The sequence below is a fragment of the Equus quagga genome, chromosome 3, assembly GCF_021613505.1.
Source record: "Equus quagga isolate Etosha38 chromosome 3, UCLA_HA_Equagga_1.0, whole genome shotgun sequence".
Classification (NCBI taxonomy): Eukaryota; Metazoa; Chordata; class Mammalia; order Perissodactyla; family Equidae; genus Equus; species Equus quagga.
Window position 1 is genome coordinate 56,221,255 of NC_060269.1, and position 9,229 is coordinate 56,230,483.

At 38.9% G+C, this 9,229-nt stretch overlaps 1 pseudogene; it reads right to left on the reverse strand.

Annotated features, from left to right (window-relative positions):
* Positions 1 to 213: 213 nt before the first annotated feature.
* Positions 214 to 6,405, reverse strand: LOC124236753 (glucose-6-phosphate 1-dehydrogenase-like; annotated as a pseudogene).
* Between the last annotated feature and the right edge of the window lie 2,824 nt (positions 6,406 to 9,229).

Genomic DNA, 9,229 nt, shown 5'->3' on the forward strand with positions numbered 1-9,229 from the left:
GTTGGGGTGGTGGGAGGGAGCTGGTGGGCAGAGGGACATCCAGGGGGCCTGAGAGGCTGGGCGTGGAACGAAGGCTTAGGTCTACTGTCCTGAAGTCCTCTGGAAGTGGGGTCGGGAGGTGGAAAGGTGGGAAGGAGACAAGGTGAAAAAGGAAAGGTGGGACAGAGCCAAACAGTGCCAAGGGGGTGGGGGCCGGGCGGGGGTTCCTGAGGCTCAGAGTTTGTGGGGGTTAACCTACTTGTCGGTGTCCTCGTGCTGGAAGCCCACTCTCCTCCTCAGCTCATCTGCCTCCACAGGCCTCTGCTGCCATAAAAGGGTATGGGCTGGTCTGCTTGTGCTCATTCCTTTGCCGCTGCGGCTGGAAGACCTGCCCAGCCTCCTGGCCTCAAACATCTGGCTCCCATGGAAGCCATCCAGGATGAGGTGCTCAGACACATCCAGAAGCTTCCCATTCTTATATCTGCTGCGATGTGTCAGGTCCAGGTCCAACTCTTCGGGGCTGAAGAACATGTCAGGCTTCTTGGTCATCATCTTGGTGTGCATGGCTTGGTTGGGCGACACGTCAATCCCCAGCTCATTGCGCTTGCACTCCTGCTGGAAGCTGTCACCAGCCTTGTCATGGACCTGCAGACTTACGCTTGTTCAGGGCTTTGCCAAAGCACAGGATGAAGGACGCCTGTCCCACCTCTCATTCTCTACATAGAGGACGACAGCAGTGAAGGTGGCAGTTGCGGACCCGTGGGTCACTGTGGGGACAGCCAGGTACCCTTTGGTGGCCTCGCCCTCTCGTTGGTGTTCCCCACATACTGACCCAGGACCATGTTGTTAACCTGCACTTTTGAGATACGTTTGAACACTTTGACCTTCTAGTCATGTGCGTCATCTGAGTCCATGGAGGCGAGCTTCTCCATGGCCACCAGACATAGCACCTGTGTGAGGTGGTTCTGCATCATGTCTAGGATGTCTCAAATTCATCAAGGTAGCCCCCCATGGCCCTCAGTGCCAAAGGGCTCCTTGACAATAAGGATGACGCAAGTGACATTGTCCTGGCTCCAGATGGGGCCAAAGATCCTATTGGCAAACCTCAGCACCATGAGGTTCTGGACCATCTCCTTGCCTAAGTAGTGGCTGATGCGATAGATCTGGTCCTTGTGGAATATGGAGGAGATGTGGGTAGACAGCTGATGGGGTGCTACCAGTCCTTCCCAAAGGGCTACTCCATGGTGATGTGGTTCCAGCCTGTCTGGATCATGCGGGTCTTGCAGATGTTCTTAGTGACAGCCTCATAGATGGTTGAAGGCAAAGCCAGGTTTAAGAGGTAGTTGGCTTTTGGCCCTTGGTGAAGGGTGTTCATGTGGCTGTTAAGACACTCGTAGGAGGCCACGTCCTCTACATGCCAGCTACACAGGAGTTTCAGGCAAAGAACTCCTCCAGTTTGGGCTTCTCCGGGATGGCCCTGAAGAAGGGCTCACTCAGGTTGATTCCTTATACAAACTTAATACTTCAAAATCACATGGTCATGTCAGGGAACTCAGTTCCCTGATTGGTTAAAAAAAATTGTTAATTTGCATATCTGTAGCCTTTTCCTTGTTATAAGGATAGAGGAAATGTTCTTTCCCACTCTGTATCATATGAGCTGAAATAAGCTCTTATTCACTTATTTTTAATATTTTAAAGGATTTTTAGGTACTGAGTATTGTTTAATGAGATTGTTAGTGAAATTCTCAAATATTTATACAAATTATAGCAGTTGGCATTTTTGATGATTATATTTTTATAGGTTTCAGTTAATATTTATAATGGAGAATTTATGCCATTTTTATTCTCTTAATACCATGAATGATTTGAGCTCAAAATTATTTCTGATTTTACAAATGTATCAAATTGAGTGTTAGATTGTGTGTAACCTATAAGGGAAAACTTAGCTTTATTAAAAGTCTTGTGGCATCAGTTGTAAAGAGAAGAAATTTGAAAGGGTATAGAGAGAGAAGTTATAGAAGTAGAAAATATAGCAGGCAATGACTAAAATTTTGAAAATGGAAGTGGGCATGATTGTTGTTGAAAAGACAAGTTTTAAATCTAGCTTGAATGGGGTAAAGTGTTTGCACTGGGGAGCACTGAACATATATCTTAAGAGAAGGAAATAAGAATTTAAAAGAATGCAGGAGAGTGTTGAGTGCTATCTAAATCCTGTGGAATTACCTTCTTATAGGGAGGCAAGATTGTTGGGAGATGCTGAATATACATTAAAGGAGAATTTTTATTTTAAGGAGGAGTTGTGGAAAACTTAGGTAATTTGCCGGGGAGATTGCATAAAGACTTTTTTAGATGTAAATAAGCTTCTGAATAAATTAAACAATTTTTAGACATACTATGAACTTTAGTATTTATTTATTCTTAGTTTTAATGGGTCTCAGACTGAGTGATGACTTGTCATATTATTCTAAAATACAGTTGGTAGCTTTCTAATTTTGGTTTAGCAACAATTTTCCTCATGTTACAATCACAAGCTAGTAAATTACTCAAAGTCAGGAAGCTATTTTATTTGTATAGAAAGCATGTAAGTCTAATCTAAAATATAGTGGGAAAATTCATGTGACCAACATTTAATAGTCATTCCAAAATTATAAGTTGGTGTAGTTAAAATCAATATAACATATTAAACACTTGATGTGACTAGAAGTTACTTTGTCTCACCTCCTTTTTAATTTGTTTATCTTTTAAAAATATTAGATAGGATAAGTATATTAGGCCCAAAATGCTGTCTTAGAAATTCAGTTTTAGAAAATTACACAGCAATTAAGATTTTCAAAACACACTTCTGTAAACTAAGAAAATACTCTTACTCTCTAGTAGCCCAGAAGATACCCTTTCTCCATAATAGGGCGAAAATCTATTTCACTCTTTTAGTAAATCTTAAGAGAAAAAGATACTAATTTTAAAAAAGATATTTTTGGTAAGACAGCAAATCTCAGCAATCACTTTCCACTAGAGGGTGAAGTATCAGTTTGAAAGTCACACAATCGGTTTTCTCTGAGTTTTCATACTGATTATTGCTAATTATTAGGGAAATTATTCTCTCCACCTTCACTTAAATGTCTATTTGTCATTAACCTAAGTATCAACTACCACACAAACATATCTGAAAAATTTGCTATATCAAGCCAAATGATGGTTACGGACCTGAGCATTTTCCACTCACTTCTTATAGATGTTGGATGGCAAGAGGGAACAAACTGGGGTTTTATGAAGGGGAGGCAATGGTTATATGACAGTAAGTGTAAGGAAAATAATGCATGAGTATTTAGCAATGTACCAGTAGTCATAGTCTGCATCTGAAGTATATGTGAATCTGTAAAACCTTGTTGGGGAATGGATTAGCTTGCTAGGGTTGCCATAACAAACATCACAGACTAGGTGGCTTAAGCAGCAGAAATTTAATTCTCACGGTTCTGGAGGCTCAAAATCCTAGGTCAGGGTGTCAGCAGGGTTGGTTTCTTGGGAGGCCTCTCTCCTTTTGCAGATGGCCATCTTTTCCCTGCGTCCTCACATGGTCTTCCCTCTGGGTCTCAGAGCCCTAATCTTCTCTTCTTACAATGATACCAGTCATATTGGAATTGGGTCCACCCTAATGACCTCATTATAACTTAATTATCTCCCTAAAGAACCTGGCTCCAAATACAGTCACATTCTGAGGTACTAGGAGTTACAACTTCAACATAGGAAATTTGGGGAAACACAATTCAGCCCATAATAGGGAGATGTTAGAAGTTTCTGGAAAATATGTTTAGATCTGTTACTATTTTAGAATGATTATCACAAAGTGACTACCATTTATTTTTAGAACACATGGATATGATATAAAAATTTAGTTTCTAAAGATAAAGTTATGCTGTAAAATACATTTATTTACTTACACAGAATATTTCTATACTGAATATCAGGTAATTTTATTCAGAAAAACAGGTCTGAAGATGAAATTTAAGCTGCATCACTGGCAACAAAGCATTTTTTATGGGTAAGACAACATGCAGTTTTCAAGTTCTGTAGCAAGTTGTCTCATATTCTGTGCACTTTAAATACAATGTGAAGTCTGGCATTTCGAAAATGTTCTCACTTAGCAGCTGGTAGAAACAACTTCACTTAATAGTAGATTTAGAAGTATTCCATGTGGTGAAAAGAACAAGAGTCTGATGATTTTACTTAGGAGTTGTATAACTGTATATCAAAAATTAACTTCTCAGAGCCTCAGTTGAATTATCCCTAAATTAAGAGTAATTATATCACCCTTGTAAGAATCTAAGTTATGATTTCTCAACCTGGGTGCTACTGACATTTTGGACAGGATAACTTTATTGTGGAGGCTGTCCTTCCAACGCATGATGTTTAGCAGCATCTCTGTCTTCCACCCACTATATGCCAGTAGCACAACCATCTCACCTTCAATTGTGACAACCAAAACTATCTCCAGACATTGCCAAATGTTCCTCTTGGAGGCGAAATTACCCCTAGTTGAGAACCACTGATCTAGCCATATGGCAGAAAAAAACATTCATATCTGATGAAAAAGGAGTAGTTGCAAATGAAGTCATACCGCTGGACCGGTTAAATATCAGCGCCACTGCAGCTTTAAAAAAATTAAAATTATTCTTTCTAAATCCCCTGTAACCAAGACAAAAGCTTAAAATTTTCAAGAAAATGATTAGAGAGTGTTATTTAGACGGCATTCAAGGTCTTGACCAAAAATCTTTAGAGGACTGTGGATTCTGATGGGCTTACAGTGAGGACCAGATATGTCACCCTCCTTCCACCATTCTCCTCTCACTTCAGAGATGCCTCCAATGCAGAAAATTTAAGAAAAATACAGGACAAAGACACAAAAAGAGAAAACACCCACAGCTGAAGCAATTTATTGTGCATATAAGGACTTTAATATAGGAAAGCAGAGATTTATACAATCTTTGCAAGTGCAGATGGAGTGGCCACCAATGATATCAATCAGAAGCATCTGCTTTCACATCTGTGTGCAACTGCCTCCAGAGAATAGTGGCCTCCCCACAGTCTGCTGCCTTCCAAATCTCATCTGACTGCCTGTCATCAGCAAACTCTGACCAGAAACCTTTGGGGAAAAGGACACTGGGGATCTGAATGACAGCTTCCCTTATGAAACCCGTGGAGAAAATAGAAGGAGGTTGAGATTTAAGATGATTTAACTTCAGATGATTAAACCCTGGCCAATCCTTTTTGAAATCAAATTTCATACATGCCACTTTTACCAATATTTAATTCAGTATAAAGAAAGAAGCATGATGCTTTTGCCTACAATAATGTAGCTAACCCTCATACAGATGAAGACATGCTCGGTCTCCAAGGTATTGCCACCCAGATGGCACCACGACTGAACCTTCAATAGGCTATTCGACTCCTCTATTATGCCCACTCATTTGGGGTAAGCAGACATTAATAAAATTAGTAAATTAATGAGCGTGAATGCATTCCCATATTCCTTCATTATAAAATGAGCTCCTTGGTCAAAAATGATGCTGTTTAGAAAACAATGATGGTGAATAAAGCATTCTTTAAGTACTGGGTGGGCAGGAAGGAAGATTCATATCTACAGAAAATGTTTATTCCCGTGAGAATAAACTTCGGCCCCTTATGTTATGAAGAGTTTCAATTTAATAAACTTGTTTCTGCCCTATTAGGGGCTCATCTTGTCCACAAGATTGTCAAGAACCTCCTCTGCAGGGTGGGTACTTTGAGAGTATTCATATGGATTCAAATACCTTGGTACTCATTTCTAAAAATCTAGCAGAGTATCTCTTCCTCAAACCTACTTGTCACCAAATTTTCAGTTATGTTACTTATATGTCTCTTACTGTGATGGTTAATTTTACGTATCAGCTTGGCTGGACCACAGTGCCCAGATATTTGGCCAAAGATTATTCTGTATGTTTCTGTGCCTGAGTTTTTCGATGAGATTAACATTTAAATCTTGGTCTTTGAGTAAAGTGGATTACCCTCCCATACCATGGGTGAGCCTCATCCAATCAGTTGAAGGCCTTATTAAAACAAAGACTGACCTTAGCCCAAGCAAAAAGGAATTCTGATAGCAGACAGCTTTTGGAAGTGAACTGCAAAATTGACTCTTTTTGGGTCTCCAGCCTGTCAACAATTCTTGCAAATGTTGGACTTCTCAGCTTCCATAATTGGGTTAGACAATTCTTTAAAACAAATCTCTCTCTCTCTCTCTTTCTCTCTCTCTCTCTCTAAATACCTATATCTCTCTCTCTATATATATAAATATCTATATCTATATCTCCTATCGGGGTTTTTTTTGGAGAACCCTGACTAATATGATTACCATCCCTACTGTGAATCACTGTAGATCTTACCTCTAGCCATTTTGCCTTAAAGGCAAACCTTAACACCTAGGTGTATTTCTCAAAGTTTTTCAGAAAGGATTCATCTTCTCCACTGTCCTTTGGGGACAGGGGGCTGTAGTGTTACAACTGTTCCTTTTCTGGTTTTCCCACTGTATCAGGCAGAACTATCATTTTTTCATTCATAATTAGTATTTTTTTCTATTTAATGCATCTTTGCCTATCTTGGAGTCATGAATACATGTTTTCCTCTGTTTTATTAAAAAAAAATTTTTGAGGTCCTGGTAATGGAAGTGTGTGAAAATTGAGCAAATCCATCAAAACGAATATAAAACTAGATAAAATTATTTAACAGACCATTTCAGTGCACTAGAAATAAATCAAAGGTGACAAGAAGTTTAGAAGTGCTTATACATGAAAAGTCTTAGTGGAAAGCTTGTGGCTTTCTTGCCTGGATGCTTCCCCCTCTTGCTACCTCACCTTCAGTCCCAGCTCAGGCTACAAAAACCTGCCCTCCTTCTGGCTGGAGGGGATAGACCCACTTCAGTGTGGCTGATAAACCAGCTAAAAAAGTTATTTAGGGAGTGAGAGGGCTATAGATAGGTTGAGTTAATAAGCTCTCTATACTGGCTCTCTACCCTGACTACTAACTGGCTGCATGCTGGAGACTCCAGATAACCCAGACAAAATTGGAAGCCTGTGTAATTTGCAAACTCATTGAACCATTGGTGACCCTCAACCCACAATCAGCTCAGAGGGCACAGATTGGAAGCTGTATTGGCATAAAATGTCTTAGCATAACCGCTACCTAAATTACTGACTGCCAAACTATGCAGACACAGGGGAGACACCTAGGGGTGCCAAGCTTAAACAAAGCAAAACAGAGTAGAGATATTAATGGTTGTACATTGTGGGGAAACGGATTCCACATTTGGAATTCAGGCAAGACAATTGCTTACTAAAACCAACATTTAGAAGAACAAAACAAAATCCAGAGATGCTATAAAACAAGGGTATGCACTTGGACCATTTCTATTCAGTGATTTAGTAGAAAGCTTAGGTAGTGCAATAAGGCAAAAAAGTAAAAGATACACAGATTGGAAAGGAATAAGTAAAACTTTATTTGCGGGTGACGTAATTATGAAAATAGATACTTCTAAGACATCTATAAAGTAGCTACTAGAACTTTAGGTGAGTTGAGCAAGGTCCTATATATTTATAAAAGATACAGATTGATATACAAAAAAAAGATCAGTTGTAATTCTTTCTATTATAAACTTAAAATCCAAAAACTAATTTTGAAATATTTCATTTATGATAGTATAAAAATATTTAGCAATACATTTGATACAAGAAACACCATTATCTATACACTGAAAACTACAAATCATTAATGAGAGACATTGTATAAAAGAACACAAGAAAGAAATATCAGAGACCTATAGGATTTATTACCTGCAGAGAATTGGTAGGAATGGGGTGGACATAGTGGGGAAATAGGAATGAGGTAATAGACATGAGAGAGAAGAGACACTTCTTGGAGTTTTCCTTTTTTTATGCCTCTGACTGTTAGAACCATGGCACTGTATCACACATCCCAAAGTAAATAAATAATGAAAATCATCCAGTTTATGGAGGACGCCCCAAATGGAATGCGCTCAGTAACACATAAATCTGTCTTATAAGTGAATACCATAACTACACTCCCGGGTTTGGGAAAGGAAAGAACTAACTTAAGTGATGCTGGAAAACAATATTTTGACTGTATATTGTAAAGTCAAAGAAAAATGAACTGTAAGCAAGTGTGTACTATAGCTAGTAAAGATGATTCTCACAAGGATATGAGTTAGCAATTCTGAAACCAGTTCATGTGTACACTAGGATTAAATTATTAAGAACATGTAGTGTGGATAACGAGAGCCAAATTTCTCACTGACAGGGAAACAAGTAGAAAGATGGAAGATTAGAATGAATTCTAGTGTTAGACTGAACATTAACACTAGAACGGAGCAATCTAGTGTTAGACTGGTATTAAAAGTATTAGTATGAACGTAAGATTGTTTGTTTGTTCCTAATATATAATTATTAGATAGGGGCCAGCCCTGAGGCCGAGTGGTTAAGTTCATGTACTCGGCTTCGTCAGCCCAGGGTTTCACTGGTTCAGATCCTGGGGGTGGACCTAGCGCCACTCATCAAGTCATGATGAAGCAGTGTCCCACATAGCACAACTAAAAGGAACTACAACTAGAATATACAACTATGTACCGAGGGGGGTGTGCTTTGGGGAGAAGAAAAAAGAAAAGAGTAAGATTGGCCACAAAGGTTAGCTCAGGGCCAATCTAAAATATATATATATATATACACACACACATATATATACACATATATATATAAGATAGATACAGAGATAAAATAAATGTATATATGTGTGTGTTAGTATACATACATATTTCCTAGCTTTATCTACTGAGACTACAAGCATTGGCACCCCAGAAGCAATAAATAAATCTAGGACCCAGGTTTGATTTCTAAGCACCATTATCCAGTTAAAAGTGCCAGGGCTCCTTGAATAAATGTTTAATTTCAGTGCTGGGACAGAGAAAGTCCAAGATGAACCTGGAACATCTTATGATGCCAGCAAGTAAGGAAATGCTCAGAACTGATGGGGACATGTTGAAAGGACACAGGAGGCAAACAAAAGAGTTCCCACTTGCCAAAGCTGTAATAATGTGAGCAAAAAATTAATAATGATATTCAATTATTACCTATAAAATAAGTATTATTTAGTTCATGCCTATATAAATAAATGAATAAATAAATGGAGAAGAAAGAACAATTCTTTCCTA